Here is a 20,407-nt window from a genome sequence, read left to right on the forward strand (position 1 = left end):
AGAAAGCGAGTTTCAAGACAAGAAATTCTTGAATTATACGTAAGATTGTCTTCAAAATAATTTAGTTCCTTAATCAACAATATTTCTCTTCAACCGAGGAGATTTTTTCAGCGTATATAAAGACGAATTTATCCGCGAAATGGACAAGAGAATTGGCATGGCCAATTGAAACTCAGTTGAATGGATTTAGAGCTGTCGGCCATACAAGGTAGATTGATACTATATTCGTTCAGTAGAACATAAATAAACGGGATAGGAGATGGAGATAAAAAATAAAGATATACTTATACTTGAACATATAACATATATAATGTATATTTGTAGGTTAGATCGGCAGGTCAACGGCACCTTTCTCTTTGCTTCTCTTAGCTGATTCGCACACGCGCGTGACCAAGTCTGTCACGACGCTAAAATTAAAACGAGGCACACCCACCATCGGTTGTTGCTCACTACTCGTAAATATTATAGATGTCGGGGTCAGAATTACGAGCACCTTGTCTCCGTATTCACTAATATAATATAATAAAATAAACTACACAATATATTATAATAACGTGGAGCAATTGTACGTGTAGACAATTCTGCTCGGAGTAGAATTATTGTGCATAATAAATAATAAATATTGTACAGCCTACAACACTGGAAATAACTAACGTGACAGACTAGTAACAGTAACAAAAAGAGATATATCTGTAAAATGTATAAAATAAAAGGAAAAGAAGAAAGATAGAGTCGAAATGAGATATGTAAGAGATGAGAAGAAAAGGCGAGTCGTGAAAAATGTATGGCTTACACATTACATAGGAATATGTATAGGTATATATCCAGATGAGATAAAAAAATAAAAATGGTTTAAACTCTACTCGCGTTACCGACTAAACCGAGTCCGTTCCTTTATGCTTTCTCACTCAGTTGCATCCTCACACAACTAAAACGTAATAGTCTCATCACTCTCACTCTTAAACTCCCTCTATAGACTACATGCTACATACTACACATACTATTTTCTCTCTCATTCCTTTATATTACTTTTATTTACTTCCAGTAGAGAGCAGAGATCTCTAACCTATTTGTTCTCTTCTCGCTCATTCCCTTTACGGTTTTTCTCTCCCGTCACGCGTCGTTTTAATGCAAAGATGCAACTGGTGCCACTTCCCCGTACGTGAAACCCACCACCATCATCTTATCGGTGTATATGCATACTAATATAACACACTTTATAGACATATATATTTGTGTGAGTATGTACATTGACATCCATACAATATCGTGTCGTCGCATTTACCGAGGACATTGCACTGGGTGCTCTTAATTCAACGTAACATGCTACGATGCTACGGATGAAGTTTTACCCGAAGAAAAAAGGAAAACCCCGGATAGGAAGCACTACTACTCTGCTCTACGTCTGCTCTACTCCGCGAATTGCTGCATCTATAACTTTACTTCACAGACACATAAATTTATAAAGTATTGGGATACTCCCAGTTTAGTTACTTCGACTTCAGAGTATCGATTCTCTGGAAGACGCATGTATAGTGTAGAGGTGACGAAGTATGTGTCTACGTGCTGTGAAGTTTATTTTTAAAGAAAATTTTAAGAAGAAAATTACTTGGCTAACATTTTAAGTCAACAATGTACTTTAACACTGTTACCTTCTAATTAAATTTCAAGTTCTATTTTACCAATTACTATTTAATGTATTACACTTAAGTTATTAATTACTTAGCTTAATATATGATTTTTGACATTAGATGATTCAATAAATATTTAATAATAGTTGATAAATATTTGTTTAGACCCTTGAATAAAAAGTGAGTTTACAAATTCTATTAGATCAGGACCATTAATAATATTTTTAAAAAAAGAGAGAAAATAAAATGAATAGGTAATAGAACGATGATTTCAATAAGTTACAGAATTTTTTTTACGATGAAAATAATTCAAACATCGTATATTTATTATAGAAGGTCAATTTATCAATATACTTTAATTTTAACAAAAAAAAATTCTATTAATAGCTAGTAAAAATATTCAGTTGAATTGAATAAATGAACAAATCGTTTCCGAATAAATCAATTTATTAACAGTTATAAAATTATTCTATCAGTTTAGATTTTTTACGATGACAAGATGAAAGTTTTTTTTTATTAAATACCTTTCAAAAAATTACTGTGTTACATCGTAAAAAATGTAAACATCGTAATTTTTTTAGGTGTAAAAATTTTGTTTGAATTAGAGAAAATATTTACTCGAATCAAGAATATTTGTCTGCGTAAAGAATTTTTTTTCAGTAAACGTAGAAGCTAAAAAGAAAAAGTGTTAAAATTGAAAAATCTTAATGATCAATGTACAAACGAAGGATATAAAGAAAGTCGGTCATATTTTTTGTCAACAGCTGTGTAATATAACTCTTTGCAATGCCTTTTTACTGTTATCATCATCATTATTATTATTATCATCATAGCCTTTTTTTTTTTTTTTATTTTTATTTCATACTTTTTCTCTTTGATCTAGCCCTCCTGGTGAACGATGAAAGAGCGCGGATTTCCGGCGCCTACTATCGCAAAAGTTTGTCTTTTTCGCTCAGCGCGAATCACAACATATCAATCGATTCTCGATGGCAATGCTGACGTAATTTAATTCTTTTTTATCCTATAAATAAATATATATGTAAAATTTCAAAGCCAACAGTTTAAAAATACTATTGTTGGTATTAATAAAATAAAACATACATATTTTGACTATTACTGAAGTGAATTTACGAGCAATTAAAAAATATTTAAAAATCAATAGAGCACTTGAAAAGCGATTTCATCGGAACGAAATGAATTTATCTTAAACTCTCATCTTCTCCCGGTGCTATTATTCTCTCTTTATTTCTTTTTTTAACAATTTCTCCAATACAATGTTCCTTTGCTTGCTATCGAACGATTAAAGGTCTCCTCCTACGTGGATCCACTCGTCCCACTCATATATATAGCCTCCTCAATATACTGCTGAGATCTTTAATCGCCTTGGAAACAATACGCAATCTTCTTTTTGTGTTAAAATGGCGACCCTCATCGTCGGGACTGACCGGTACAGTACTTTACTGATTCTCATTCTCTTCTGTACGATCTACAATACACACATATATATATATATATATATATATATATATATATATATATATATATATATATATATTTCGATTCAAGGAGACCGCTCGATCATAATATACAATTTATAAAAGCCTCGTGAGTGGGTCTTGAGGTGAGTGGGATGATGAGAAATTCAAGTGATGACTATGCGGTATCATCTGGATACTAAAAATCTTATATCGCGATGAATACTGAGCCTTTCTGCGTTTTTTAGCCTCCAATTTTTTTTTTCACATACATTCGTGATGTACTATGTGGCTTTCTCTATAATAGGTAAAAAAGTAAAAAGGCAACAGCAGCATACATCAGACTTGAGTACGCACTCATCCGAAGTCAATCTTTCTCAAAACTTTCGTCTAGTGGCAAGGATTTCGTCTTAAGGAATTGCATACTTAACATACACATTTTTCTTCAACAACGGAACTAACACTAAGCCGTCTACCATCTCCCTACAATATAATAGATATATATATATATATATATATATATATATATATATATATATATATATATATATATATATATATATATAGATATATATATATATATATATACTGAGTAAGCTAGCTCACTTTCTCTCACCGTTTTTATTTGTCTACACTTTAGTGTTTACGTTTTATTAGCGCTGAATATCGAGTATACAAATTGAGTACACATTGCGTATAGGATAAATATTAAAGGAGGAAAATTCACGAATGACAATAATTATTTAAAAACAATGACCTATGACAATCATGGTTAAAATAATAAAGTTAATGATAATGACAACAACAATAATTATAATGATGATGATGATGAGTAGTGACGCACCTCATTTGGAGTTACTACACGGAAGTGCAAGCACATTATAAATGTTAACACGCATTCCGTGACAGTGTTGCGCTTTTAAAGACTAACATATAATGGATTTATATGCATACTATGCATATGTGAGTAAAAAAGAAATATAATATGTGATATAATAATAATAATAATAATAATAATGATAAAAAAAAGGAGGGAATCCAACATGACTGGTGTACTGCTACTTCACTCTCGAAACTCTTGTATATAAATTCGCACGTGCTTTTTACACAAGTCTCGTGACGCGTCTCAAAGCATATGGCGCGGTAACTTTTGCAACTTGAATTACTCGTGACGTGAAAGATTAATAGTTTGCGAGTGTGCACGATCAGGGAAAAGTAATTGAACTATATATTTAATATGATATAATGTTTACTAAAGCAACAAAAACTTGAAGTTGTAAAATTGATAGTCGAATTTAAAACTTTATCTGGTGAAGAAAAAACAAATAATTCAAGTAGAGATCAACTCATGTCATAGAATCTTTTCAAGACGGATAAAAATAGACTATTACCTTTTTAAATTTATATATAAATGTATTCGTACGCGTTTGGTTCACGACTTAACCTCGACTTTTCATTGCTGACTTATATATAAATATATAGACACATAAAGTTGTAGTGTATGGTGTAAATATAGATATATATGTATGTCGAACTCGATTGCGGAATTCCTGCTGGCAGGATGTCGAGATTGCGACCGGTCGAGTGTAGATAGCGAGCATGGTTACAGTTGCCCGTGAAGGAAAGAAACATACATACACACATACATATAATAATGTAATGCTTTATAGTATCAGTACAAAACAAATAAAACGCAACATTTTCTTGGTACATAGCATTACGTAAGCCGTTTAATTTCTACGTTTTATTTTTAAAATATTGCAGATCGGAAATTTCGAGGGCGATAAGCAGCGACCCAGAAGCACCAAGAATAAACAGTGACAAGCAACCGTGACGAATAACTGGACTGGTTCGGCTCGAACGAGTCACGAATCACACATAACAAGTGAAATCCTTATTATGTTATACATTATTCTGCTTCTATCTATCTACACTACATGGTATTGCTTATATTTAGATTTATACATGTAACAACCGAACTAACGAGTGTTCCAGCAAGTAACAAGTACCAATCTCGGTTGAGCTCAATGTTTAAATAGTGTTGAGATATCACGGGGTTGCGTTATTCGCGACATTTAAGTCACACGCCAGGATAAAAGTAAAATTTAAATGCTCGTCCGCTGAGAATGTGTCACGCGAATACGTGTGTCAACTCAACTAAAGTTCGCTAAAAAAGAGAACGGACTAAACAACAAGAGACAGATAAACGAGTCAGGTTTTATATCATATTAATTTCTCGGCAGCCTCTACTCTATACTCTATAGCGTATTATTATACATACGTCTACATCTACGTGGACATATAATGTGGGAAGAAGCTTATATGTACATAGTATACAATATAATAATAAAATACTGTGGAGACTTTTAACACACTGACACTGAAAAAGATAGAGATTGAGCGCGAGTTAGATGGACACGGACGGTATTTAAAATTTCATTTATATTATTATTATTATTATTATTATTATTATTATTATATGTATATAATAGAATTAAGTGAAGTAGTGTTCAGTGTTGAATTCTGTATCTAATATAGCAATGGGGGATACGAGTACTTAAAACTTATAATACGTACATCGTTCAAATGCTCGCTCGAACCTAACGTCACCCTGATGATGATTTGATATCATATGACTAATATAAAAGATACGTATTAACTTTTTTATTTTATTTCAATTTAAAATTCAATGAAATTGTTATTCAAGCCAGCGATATTGTGTTTGTCTTAATGAAACTTTTAATGGCAATTATTAACGATAATTATTATTATAATATGAAATAAAAAATATTATAAGAAAATAATAAAGTATAATGACATTACTATACTTTATTTATCGTACTTAGCGTTTATCGCATGGCTTATCGCCGACTGTCGGCACTCCGAAACCGAATGATATCCAACTTACGTACTACGCGCAGAATTCCCCCTCTCGGCATTAACTACTCGCGTACCTTTAACCGGAACACGCGGTCATTATTTTTGTATCGCCGATAGTATGACCGTGCTCCGATTTTTTTTATTTTTTTAATCAACGAATCACTCAATTACAGCAACAAAAAATATAAACTCCGATGACTAGGAAATATAAATATAAATAAAACTCAAGTAATAGAACGCTTTCAATAAAAAATCACAGATAACGTTAATTAACGTTGGAGCTATTATTACAGAAATGAAAGTTTAAGTCACTTGTCGATAAAATATTTAGTACAAGTATCAAGTATCAAGTGTGTTTGCCTCAACTCTGTTATCGCACTATTTGCATACGTATTTTATATTTTATATTTATGTATTTATATACATATAATTCAAAACTACCACTTAGATCTTTTACGTAGTATAGAGCATTACCCGGAACGAGTTTGGTTATGATGTGCGCGTGACACGTCAAGAGGGTAGCCTCCGAGCCGCGATGCGTTTATTTTTTTATTTTTTTCGAGTTTTATTATTACGTTACTTCTTTGTTTCCTTAATTTTACTAACAACCATTATTATTATTATTATCAGTATCATTATTTTAAAAGAGTAGTGTGTGGTTTATGCTGGTTAAAAACACTTTTAATAAAACAATTATCATGACACTTACGTTTATAAAGTCCAACAGCGAAAAATATTTCACAGCAAGTGACCACTCAAAATAATTAATAAATTATTTTTTTTTTTATAATACTTCAATTACTTTTGATCTCACTGACAATACCGGTGTTGATTATTTTCACGATATTTTTCCGTCTCATATCAGCCTTGCACTTGTTTTCAATAATAATATCCTCTTGAATTATTCAATTAACAACAATGATAATTATTATTATTTAAATAATAAATAAACTTGAATTAAAAAATGTCCAACAGACAAATATAAATATATATCACCAAATAAAAAACTGAGTAATATTTTGAATAAAATTTTTCTTTTTCTCGTATATTATTATTTAATCACGAACGATGATGATTATTGTTATTTTTATTAATAATAATGATTAATTATTATTATGAGGATAAATGTTTAATTGAAGAGGTTGGTTTGTTAAAATAACAATATTAGTGTTATGAATCTCACCAAGGTTTAGACACCACTCGCGACTGAGCGCCGTGACGATGGGCGCGTTACGAGGAGAAGATCTTTGAACGACGACGCGACCGACGAGGTGACACAAGGAGGGGGGCGGTGGCGGTGTTGAGGCTTAAAGGGAGTGGGGAAAACGGGGGACACGGGCGAATTGATGCAGCTTTGCGACTAAAGTCTCGATGCGTTTTGCGAGAGGGTGAAAAGGTAAAAGAGGCGAGCGATGCTGGTTAGGCGACGGAATTGCGACTGCTCGGACTGGTGACTGCTGGAACTGGTCCCTAAGCTGACGGCGGCTGTCCGCGACCTCAGCGCCACTCCCCCTACCGCGCCGGAAACAAACAGCTCCAGCTCACTCGACATTTACGCTCTTTTTATCCCCACCACCGAAATTCCCCGCCGGAGATACCGAGAGGGTAAAACAGGAGCTCCCCACTATTTTCATCCGTCGCAGCGTCGCCTCACCGCTCCTCGAACGCTCGATAATTTGTCTTGTGCGCATGCGCCACCAGCTCCCCACCAGTAAGCACTATTCTTCCCCTGAAAGTTGTACAGATATGTAGATGTTCATATATATACATATAGATATATAGATGTATATTGTTACGTACAAACACACGCTCCTTTTTAGACGGCGACGGTGATATAGTCGATTGTGTATGTATTGCGAGCTGGAGAACCGGCAACACGGTTCTGCTTCGGACGCACTCATATTATATCCCCTGGTGTGGTTGTAGTTGTAGTCGAAGTTATGTCGCTGTCCTTGTTACTCCGGCTACGAGCCCAGTGAGTGAGTGGGTGGTCGCCCGGGGTGAGGAACAAGACAACTACCAACACACTTACGCTGGAATACTATTCCTGTACTGTCTAGTATATGTAGTATCAGTACTGAGTACTGCCCAGAAAATGTAAAGATGTGTGGATCTGTCGGTGAAATGTTCAGTCTACGCTGCAGATACTGAGTACAGGGTTTTATTGTGTTGAATACCAGCTAGTGTAGGAGGATGAGATTAAGAAGGGGGAGACAGAAGGCGAGAATTAACATTTTTTTAAGTTCAGTTTTCAGATGAAATTTGATCTAATTTACGGTGACCTAATTAGAGTTAGAGTTGGAGAGAAAAGTTACAGGTGGATTTTTTTGGATTCTTGGAAATGTTATTTGGAAGATTGTTTAAACTTGAAATTGTTTTTGAGGATTGGATGTTTTTTAAAATGACGAGTGAAATTAAAAGTAGATTTTAATGTTTTGATCATTTTAAATTAATTTTACTTGCTGAAATTTTCAGATCTGTTAAGATAGTGTAGGAAACTTTTGCAAGGATGGTTATATTTGTTTATTTGAAATAAAAAATATAATTTTATTTAATTTGTAAGAAATGAAATATTAAAATTTACTCGATTTTTACTCTTTTTTTTTTTTTTTCTATAAGTAGTCAATTGTCTGAAGCAATTCTGTAAATAATTTCAAGTTTGAGTAATTTCACAAACTTTTTCATAAATTTTTAAAAAATATATATTTTACGTTTGTCCTTTAATTCATTTTAATATTAATTTTTTCCCTAAAGTAACTGACTTATTTATTTTTCAAAATCCATTGAAGGATTATAAATTAAAAATGTACATTAAAATGAGTATTCTTTGAAAAGTATTAATATAAAAATGTCATGCTTCAAAAATCAGCAAACGTGTGATCATTTTTGAATTTTATTTAACAAAAAAAATTTTTTTCTAAAATTAATTCTTAATTTATTACAATTAATTGCTGCTTATAAATTTTCTAAAAAATCAATAATATTTAAAAAAAAATTAAAAAAAAAAAAAGCTTGATAAAGTCTTAAGAATATAAACGAAACGTTGCAAATCAATGATTGTTTGAATTGATTAACATTATTTATCCAATTACCCGTGATCCTGATCATGTTACTATTTTATTAAACTGGAATTGAACTGTATTATAAAAATGAAAAATTTTTTTTTTTTAACAATTATTATCATTCGCTACCCCAAAGATTGTTTTGTAAATAAATAATTTAATTAGAGTTTAAAAATTAAAAGGAAAAAAATATTTTCGCCGACCTTTGAGAGAATGAACAAAAAGAATAAAGGTTGAATAGTTGTAATACTGACAGTGCTAAGGATAGAGAAAACGAGTATGAGTATGAGGGGAATCAAAGCGGCAGTACCACAGCAGCACACAGAACAGCATACATCGGTGTAATCTCGTTTCTTCGAGTTGAGTCCGAACCTCTACTCAAAGTACGAGATGAGGGCCGAGAGACAACAAGTCTATAAGTATGCATGTATATGTACGTATAGGAAAGGATGCCAGAGCACAAGAACTGATAATAAAAAAATTATTCTTTACACTGTGCCGATGCGGATACGATCCCTTGTCCTGCATGGCTACTTCTCTCTTTTTCATTCACGCTGTCACAGCTCTCGCAAGTGAGATCGGCTGAACTGATAACGACTCGGTGTCTAAGTCTCCTGTGCTGATATCGCACACTTATTTACAGTCTATATAAATCTCTACACACATCACATATGTATGTATTTATTTATACTATATGTAGTCGGGAGACCTCCTCACTACCTATACCGAAATAAAGAAAAAGTTTCCGAAGAAAATTTGCCGAAAAGTCAAGAGTTTTTTTCTCTAAAAGCAAGTGAGAACTTTAATTTGAATTTCACATTCACAGAAAAATTTTTTAGAGCTATATACAATATTATAGACAGTTTTAAATCAGCGTAATATTTTACTTTCACTGAATAAAAATAGATATTTAAAAATTTTTACTCCAAAATTTCAATAAAAATTATCTTACAATAAAATGATTAAACTTAAAAATCAAAATAACTATTCAGAAAATGAAAACTTATTTGAGAAAATTTTAAATATTAAATTATTTAATTTTATAAAAATCATCAAATAAAAAAAAATTTTTGTGTTAAATTATGAAAAAAAATTAATTATTTATTTATTGAAAGATTTCGAACTTGATTAATTTTTAGTAAAGAACTTATAAAATGACATTGACAATCAAATGTTGTTTTTTTAATTATTTATAACTAAAAGAGAATTTTAAGAATGACAATCTGTTATGCGATAACATATTATGTTATATTACATTACAGAAATACGTAATTATCCTTGTATAGAAAATAAAAACCAAAAACTGTAATACAAGTAGAATCGAAGAAAAACTTCAAGAGTTTGATACTATCAATAAATTGTTTAGCTTGCATTCCGTCGCGATACAACACCTCGACCTTAACCTTTCCTACAATTCTGTGTGAGAGTCGCTGATACACACTAGTCTCTCACGTTGTCGTCGTATGTCGAAGTCGCGGAACAAAATAGAAGATAGAAAATGCCGGTCACCGTCGATATACTCTCAACTCTACTATCTATATTATAAATCCAAGCAATGTCAAGAGTCGCGAGTCGCGAGTTGAGTGTATCAGTACAGAGGTCTGTCGACATATTAAGATTCGATCGAATATAAAATAGGAATCCTACAGGCTCAGGCCTGTTTCGTTCTGGTTCTACATTAATTTACTTGGCAGGAATCAAATATCATCCGACGGTATCATATGTGATGAATGAGTCATAATCGTAAAAAAATAATAACAACTTGATGAAAAATGACGAACAAGTCGACTATGTGTTAGTTGTTTGGTTGTTATTGTTGCGACTGAAGGCGCTGATATAAAATAATTACAATGACGCGATCTGTATAAATAAAGTAATAAAACGTCACGTACTCTATTCTATGAATAACATAAGTAATATTTTTATTAGTATTATTATTATTTAATAATTATTTATTGATGCATTGATGTTATAATTAAAAAGAAAGTAATTTTTATTTATTTATTATTTTTTATCGAAGTATAGTAACGGAAGCGGATACACGTTTCCCTTCGACTCGGTGAACTGCGATAAGCCGCATGCCCTACCTCCTATTTCTAGTTTCCCAGCTTTCGAGACGAGAGCTGTCGATATTTTACTAAGAATTTTTCATGCTTTGTACACCATCTTGAAAGGTTCTGGAGCTTTCCCGTACCTCCGGCTCGCGCTTTACTTTCCAATTTTTTGTGCAAGCTTTACCCTCTGGCATTCAAAACATCTTTCCAATACCACAATCTTTAACAAACTCACTCTTGCACCATTTTACATTTTTTTTCTTTCAATTGATGTAAGATTTTTATCATCCACATTTACATTGTATTTTGATTTAGTTTTTAATAAGTATGTGATTTTCAATTTAAATCTATTTTATCTTACGGCCAGTAATTTATTTACATTTTTTTTTTATTCAAAGTTAAAATTCAAATTAATTAATTAATGATTTATTTTTATTAGTAGTACTTGAAAAATATCATAATTTGAAAATAAGAAATTTTAGTAATGGCACACTGTCGGAAAGTTAATGAACGTTAATTTGTATAATTTAAATTTATGGATAATTTTAGATGATATTTACAGGATAATTGGTAATAAATTATGTTTATAATGAAGTTTATAGGAAAATAATTTAATTATAAATAACAATAGAGCCCTGAAGACATAAAAATGATTAACAAAACTTTGGAAATAAATTAAAATGTTTTGCCATACAGTTATTTAATTTTTTTTTCCGCTGGCATGATTACTTTCGTTTTAATTTTCACTTTCCACTAGAATTTCACTTTCGATGTCAAGAGTGAATTTCATTAAAGCATAAACTTATTATAATTTATTTACAAAGAAAAAGTCAAAAATTTGATAAATTATACCCGGAAATTTATTCTAAATATTAAGACTGTGATCTTATTTCTCCGAGTCGAAAATTCAAAACATTATTTATAATTGCGAACATAAATTATACAGGCGGATTTATTCGATATTCACGTAGAAGCGTTTATTATTATTAAAGGTATTTAGATAAAGGAATCAAGGTAATTCGACATAAGACCAACTAATGAAAGACAAGTTACAAATGTGATACACGATTTCGCTCTCCTCCCAGCTCATCTAATTTATATATAAGTTTTACGTGTACACGTTTTCTTGAATCGTCTCATTACATACAACTGATCCTCTCATTTCATGACAGTGATAAAAGAGCGAACGAGATGCCAGAAAAAATAAAAGTTTAACCATTACCAAGTTAAGGTTCAACATTAATTATAAACATTACTGGGACAATAAAAATTATTATTATTTAAATATTCAAATAAAATAAAAATCTAGGTGTCGTATTTATTTGAGAAAGCTATCGATAATATCTATAATTTCCAGTTCCAGCGAAACTTATAATTTATAATAAACAAGTTTAGTTGTTAATAAATAGATAGAAAACAAACAAACTTAATTATTTTATTTTTATTTCATTGACACCCGTATAATACTGTACCGCTATGTTCTATATTTATTTATATTTTTACGCCCGTATATTGCAATTAGAAACGGACGCGGTTTCCACTGCGGAAACTTGGACTCAAGTGTCTCGAGAGGTAAACATACAAAATAAATAGTATAAATGCATTTCATAAAAAGTTAAGAAAGGTATATAATATAATATAATATAATATAAAAATGAAAATAAAAATAAAAATAATATGGATGTATATAGGTATAAATACTGCGGTAAACCGGTGCGCCGACACGTAATGAATACCACGGCATACAAAGTAGCGTAAAACAGAATATTATAAAGCCGTCGCGTGATTCTCCTTGGTCGAATCATGGGGGAATACTATAAAATCCTATACTATACCAACTACAACCAAAAGTGTCTCTTAGTACTGCCTTATTTTCCGTCACTGTATTGAGTTTATTCAGAATCCCGCGAGTCTAAACTCAATACAGTCGTGATGTACTCGGATTGTAAATGTATGATACAATGTAAATGCATTTAAATATAAATACAATGCGGAGAATGAGACAAGTACACATCTGTAAATAGTGAATAATAAATTAAGGTCTGTTTTTCTGTTTTTGTTTCATTGAATGCACTTTAATAAATCTTAACGTGTACACCAAATTTTAAAATAGAAATACAGACACACATGATGTTGTATGTGGGTACTCAAACATTCCTCGATATCTACATCCTATCCGGTATATTTTTAGACTCAGCTGTTGGTCCGTAAAAATTTTCATAAGGAAGACGACAACTATTACAATAATCTAAACTGATGACGAATTTTTATTTTTTTGAGAAGGTTTTTTTAAAATTATGAACTAATTACGTAATTTAAAACTTTAAATTTTGGATAATTATTTATAGAAATTATTTCCAAAAATTTCGTTATTTTTTAATTTTTAGAGAAAAATACTATGGGTAAAAAATAATATCACGGAGACTATAGTAAGAAATATTAAAATATTTATTTCTTTTTGTACTTTAAAATAATAAAATATGATTATCAATTTTTTTATTTTTTACAACTTGGTATTTTAGTTGTAAAAATAAACAAAATAATAAAAAAAAATTTTCACTTTTTCTTGATACTCGAAAAAAAAAAAAAAATAATAAACTATACGTACAGTTGTTTATTTTTTCTTTATACAATTTTAATTCCAAATAGTAATTTTTACGACTTATGACTTTTAAAATTTTTATGATTTATTTAATTTTTATTCTCCAATGTTTCACTATTAAAATATCATTTTAAACTTACGCTCTGTTTCACTAAATAATATATTTAAAACACTTTTTCTTACAAAAAGTATTTACTACGACAAACGTATCAAATTAAAACATTACTTTTACTTGTTATTATAAAAAACTGAAAACAATAACAGAATAAGTAACATTGAAAGAATTTTACTACGCGTATTTTCCAGGAGTTCAGAACTGGTAAGCATAAGCGGTGTACCGACAAATCAGAGCATCAACTCAAACTCGACTACTTACTACTTACTACTTACTACTGGATGTATTATTGTCTCTGTCTTTTGCAGCTTTGCAAGCAGTATACAAGCATCAGCAACAGCAGAGTGGTTCGGCAACTTAAACTCAACAGAATTGACGTCAAATCTCAGCATACCAGCATTACAGCAGATGAGTAGATGATACACAATGATAGAAAGAGGGGGAGAGAATAAGGACATACAAAACAGCCATGCGAAACCTGCTGTACTGCTTGAAGATGCCACACCACAAGTAACAATACAGTAAGATAACAAGCTGTGAGATGATGTGTATATTGTAAAGAGAGACACCGAAGATGAGACTGAGAAAGAGAAAGAGTAGTTTAAGATTAATATAACACAGATATACAACTGTAATTTAACAGTAGGCTCTTATATATTGCTCCAGTGTCTCTGACTCATCGAATATAACTCTACTGTTACTCACACGTAATAATATATAATATAAAGATATATATGTTATATGTAAGTCCACGTGACTCTATACCTCAAATTCAGCGTTTAATCTCAACGCTGTGCTCTGCTATTCTGTCCTATATGTATACACGTCTATGTCGGGATAAAGCGTGAAAGCTCTTTCCTCCTATTTCGTCATTGCATGTTTGGACTATAACGACTGTCGACGAGTCAACTAAATCCCATTTACAGTCATAATAATTCTCTACATTTAATTACCCATCCTAATGTATGGTACAGTACTCATGTGCTCTGTACTTACAACTTGCGATTAGATGTTATAAAATTATCACTGTCACTATTACTTTGTAATTGCAGTATAAAATAAAATAAAAATAAAAATAATAATAATAATAGTGAGAGAAAAAAAGACACAGATTTAACTCTCACTCTCTATCTCTATCTGGAGATTGTAAATATAATACGGGATACTACTTAGTTATCAGTTCGAGTTGTCACAGCTATCTGTCGTATGAGAAAAATATTGTCCCTAGTAATACTTTTAGATAACTACACTAACATTCGCTTCACTGAGCACCGAGTTATCTGGAGGAGGCTAAAGGCGAAGTGTATAATGCTCGCTTACGCTGTAATGTAATAATGCGAGTTTTATTTTGTACAGCATATAATAATTTTACGACGGTGTGAAAAACCAAAATATATTAGTTATTGTTTGCTATAAAATTATGTCAATTATTTGATTGAGATAAAATTTATGACCGTCCTATAAATGTACATTTAATTCTAGTAATTTTTTTTTAATTTTCTTTTCTCTAGATGTAATTATTTAAGAGTGAAGTATGTAAATTATTATTTATATTTAAATTATGCTGTCAATACTTTTTTTAATGCATTTACATTTTCACGCTAAAAATAGACTCGAGATCAATTATCTCGTTCACAAGAATGGCAATGTTGAATAAAATTAAAATTTATGAAAAGTAAAATAAAATTTCAAAAGAAATTTTATCTCCAATGCATACTTTATGCATCATCAAATCAACTTCCCGTGATGAATATTAAATATCGATTGAGTTTTAATATTCAAGTTTAGTTTTTCATCAGCTCAATAATTCAAAGAGTATCTCAAAACTTGAAACCAATAATAAACTTTTGAGAAAAAAAAACTAAAAACATAAAAATATCGTCGAACAATCTAGAGTATTGCCAATAAAGGTATCATGACTATTTTTGACTCTTGTTCTTGCTCCATGACATCACAGAGGTTATAAATTATAAATTGATACTTGATCTCTATTTTATGGTACATTATCACAGAAGGTTATTGTAAATTTATGAACATTAATTTTACGTGAGTTGAATTTTAAAGCACTTTTAAATGTCAGTTGTTAACAAAATTTTAATGAATATCACAGAGGTTGTCATGTATATTTTTAATATTATTTAATTAAAATTCCTTTCATTGCTTTTGACATTCTTGATCAACTTGTCATTTTAATTAATAAATCCTGTTAATTACATGTAATGAAAACTTTTATTTGATTCAATTTTAAATATTTCATGGCACTACTGTATCATTTAAAATTATTGTAATTATTCCAAATCTAATATTACACGACAATTGTTATCCGATAAACTAAAAGAAATCAAAGGGCAACTTCATGATAAGTAAAAATAAATTACACGTCAAGGGTTTCCAAAATCAAATAAATTAAATAAGTCCAATCAAAACGGACTTTTTTTATATTTCGGATTTTCAATGAAAATATGTTATTTGATCAAGAGTCGCCCTTCAAAAATTAATTCAAAAAAATTTTTCAGGGTTCGCTCAAAATTTCCAAAAATTTTCAAAATTGCCAAAAGTTGAATTTTATTATTTTCAATTTTTTCTTCTTATTATTGCAATATTTTTTAGGGCTACCCTAGAGTTAATTATAAATCCTAATAATTTAATTGACAATAAATGTATTATCAGAAATATTTAACCATAATGTGTGTAGCAGTTATGTAAGTTACACTTTATATTAAACTCCTACGCAGTTTTTGGGAAAAGTTTATATTATCATGGCTTCTCCCTCTCTCCCATTTCTTCTGTAAGGATCGTTATTATTTCCGGAGTGTAGCACCCGCTGACCGATATTTACGGTTACGAGTGCTCTCACCACGTGGGGCACAAATTGGTCCCGCAGGCGCTCGCGCATAATACACGCGCGTACCAGTTCCAGCGTGTCGTGGAACAACATAAACTCACAGTTATACAGTCGACGCTCTCTGTATTGGACCTCTCTGTATTTGACCGCTCTCTGTATTTGACCACATTCTTCCTCTGTATTTGACGATTTTACACAGCTCTTTTGGACAAGGACGAGTCAAATTAAATACAGAGAATGGTCCTGTACGGGCGAGTCAAATACATAGATCGTTGACTGTACTTGTGTGTCATAGAGAACCAGAACGATGAGCTTACGTTTACGTTTGGTTGGAAAACTAATAAAACCCCATCGGGCCGTAAATATATAACCCACTACACGGCAAGCCCATAAACTTTTGAGTAATAAAAAATTTACCATAATAAATAAAATAAATAAAAAAAGCCATAGAATATAATAAAATAAATAATAAAAAATTTGGATTATATTAAAATGAGTTTGAGTATTTTACGGCTAGCATATCGAGGATGTCGATAAAGATTAAATGAATTCATCGATATTCAATAGACGTCAAGGGTTACATTTTATTTGCATTATCTCATGAGAGTTGAGTTGAGGGGAAATAAATAAAATAAAATGAAATGAAATAAAATAAAAAAAGGACATCACAGACGCATTTTAAAATCATTGAGAATGTATAAAATAAAGTAGTCGTATGGTACATACTACATACTGTAACATATAGAAGCACCAGCAGAGCATGTGGGTGTACAAGCCGAAAAACGATAAATTCTCTAAGGAAATTTTTCTACATACTTTTGCGTTCGTCAGACGCTATATATACTTTTCTTAAGACCCGTCGCTTGAAGCTCGCACACTTCTAATACGATCAAGGATGCGTGGCGAGAATAAATAAATTCACAACGACTAAAGTTGTCAATTTCAATTTCATTTTTTTCATTATTATTATTATGATTGTTAACACGCGCCAATCTTCCGTGTATGTTATATGTTATATCTATATACTATATACATATATTTGTTCGGGTGTTATCGCGGAACCTAACCAAACCCTATTTTATACCCGTAGTGTGCGGTATACTTGGTAGTACTTATATTACTTCGAACAGCATTATTACGACAGCCGGAGACGAGACAGTTCCAACGGTACGTGACGACTGCTTCCACTGGATCGATCGCAATTTTACATGATGACTCACACGTGGTGTAGCCATTGTGGCGCATGTGGATAAAACACATAAGTATTAAGCTGACTAATCCAAATGTCCATGTTAATTTACTCTAAGCAAACTATTTACCTCCACGACAATATTTTATGAATATTTTACTTTTTATTACGATTATTAGTTTTTATTTACCACATACACTTTAGCTAATTAATTAATATATATATATATATATACATATATTTTGGTTGTAAAACATTTCTGGTCACTCCTACAAGTACTATGTAAATAATTTTAATCATCAGTAATGTTTTTTTTTTAAGGTGTAAATTTAAAATTTAATAGTGGTCCTCGAAAAATTAGAAAATTTTTTTTTTCTCGTGAAAACGGACGAAATTGAGACGTAAAAATGATTTTGTGGAAAATTTTAATCTTATCAATTTCATGTTTTCTCATGATCAAGGCAAAATAAAATGAAAATATTTACAAAGTTGATGAAAATTCTGCCGTATATTTTATCAAAAAATTACAGTACACCGTAAACATAACAAAACTTAGAGCCGGTAAATAAAGCAGTACAAATAAATTTAGTAAAATGAGAAAGTATCTAGAAAACGTCGAGGTAATTTTCCCCGAAAGACACGAAACGAGTAAAGTTATCCGGAAACAAGAGTAGAGTCAGCTCGGTCCATCGTAAATCGGAAAGAACGTTGTCGTTTACCGTTTCATTCAGTCACGTTTAAACTCTTCTCTGCACTATACTGGATCTACTACACTATTCCTTTACTCTTGATCCACCTGCTCCTCTTTTTTCAACAATCACCTCTCTCTTTTTCTTTCTAAGTTTTCCCTCATACTCACTCACAGCTCATCTCTCTTTTGCGGCAAAGCAACATTTTTCCTGAAAGAATTATCCTGGATACTTTGGTCCTTTTACGAGCACCCAAAGCAGATTGCCAAAGCCAATTCGCCCTTTACTCACCCCAGTACATATAACATACAACACATATATATATAACACATCTAACACCAGTACCTACACTGTACTCTTCTTTCTGCACTCGAGTAAGAACAGGAACAAGATCAAGTTAAGGAAGCTCGCTAGAAACCTGCTCGCTAAAATAAACGCAAAGATTAGTTTACAGGGTACAGACACACGTGACCCATAGGTGGACCTCTTGCTCTCTGGCCTGGTCTCTGACCTTACTATACTTATTTACGTGTCCTTCTATCTAGTCAGCCCTTGGCTCAATTTTACTGGTTACCGACACTATTTATTTTTACTGCTTTACTACTTATTGGTAACAGTAATAATTTTTTAAAATTTATGCCACTGAAATTTACCGGATACTCACGTAAAATAAAAAAAAAAATTTAATGCAGCTTATCGCACACATAAAACAAAATTATTGTTGGACTTATTGTTATTAATAAAATATTATTATTATGAGTTTTTTTGGTTTTATATTTTAGGAGAACTAGATTTTAATTTAATAAAATTAAATGCTTAAAAATTTTTTTTTTGATTTAAGTAAAAAAATTTTTGAACTGAAAAACTTTTCCTGGTTTAAATAAATTTTAATTGAATTAAAAATTTTTCTCTTGAATGAAATTAATTTGTTTTTCAATGTAGAAAAATAAAAAAAAATAGATGTTATTTTGAAATGAAATAAATTTTTAAATTCGATCAATAATAGAGACCCAAACTTCATGACCATGACAAACAGAATTGATGCACCCTTTCTCAAAAATCACTGACCAGTCTCAACACTCCGCAGATTTGACTGGCTAGTACTAGTTCCGCGGGAATGGAATAGGAACTCTCACATCGACACAATCGCACCAACATTCCCTTGGTTTGCTTTGCTTTCCCTTCTATTCTGTTCATTCTTCTTCCTCTTCCTCTTTCTCTACATAACATTGTAAAGAGCACTGCACACAGACTTGTTCCCGGTAGTCTATACCAGACACCAGTCACCAGAACACTAGATTACTAGTACCAGGGCTATAGACCAGACCCAGCTATATTCATATTATATACAGGTCACTAATTAATTCCAGTCGATGGCACAGATACATTCAGAAAAAAAAAAACAAGCAAAGGGTCCACTTTCCACTTGGTCACAGACTCCAGAACAGTGGATATGAAAAATATATTTTTAAATCATGAGTTTATTATTATTAATGAAGAATAAAGGGTGAACAACTATTTGTGTTCGACATGCTTCACTCTTGTATTATATGGATCACTAGCAGAATTTCGACATAATAGTCAAATATAATTCTTAGAAAAATAAAATAAAAAATTAACAATATATTATTCATTCATATATGAACGATTTTTTTTATAATCCTTTTTTTCAAATTGAAATTTCTTTTGAAAGATTTTATAATATTGTCCCCAAAATTTATGATTAAATTAATTGAAAACGTATAGAATGAATTTTGTGATAAAAAAAAGTTTTTTATATGTAGAATTTCAAAGGATATATCTTCAAACAAAATATCAATTAATAATAACAATAGTATTTATTATAAAAATGCTTTACACAAAAG

The 20,407-nt window shown here is 31.1% G+C and overlaps 1 protein-coding gene across 12 annotated transcripts in view; it reads right to left on the reverse strand.

Annotated features, from left to right (window-relative positions):
* LOC123275435 overlaps window positions 1–20,407 on the reverse strand; it is a 322,124-nt gene that overhangs the window by 179,618 nt on the left and 122,099 nt on the right. For 5 of the 12 annotated variants that reach the window (XM_044743605.1, XM_044743627.1, XM_044743620.1 and 2 more), the window contains exon 1: window positions 6,696–6,952. The exons of 1 other annotated variant lie outside the window; for it this stretch is intronic. The gene's annotated coding sequence lies outside the window, so the exon portion shown is untranslated. Of the gene's footprint in view, window positions 1–5,683; window positions 5,815–6,695; window positions 6,953–7,169; window positions 7,481–20,407 lie in introns of those variants that run through there. 6 more of the 12 variants (XM_044743645.1, XM_044743637.1, XM_044743571.1 and 3 more) reach the window with 5 other exon arrangements.

The sequence above is a fragment of the Cotesia glomerata genome, linkage group LG1 (genome assembly GCF_020080835.1).
Source record: "Cotesia glomerata isolate CgM1 linkage group LG1, MPM_Cglom_v2.3, whole genome shotgun sequence".
Classification (NCBI taxonomy): domain Eukaryota; kingdom Metazoa; phylum Arthropoda; class Insecta; order Hymenoptera; family Braconidae; genus Cotesia; species Cotesia glomerata.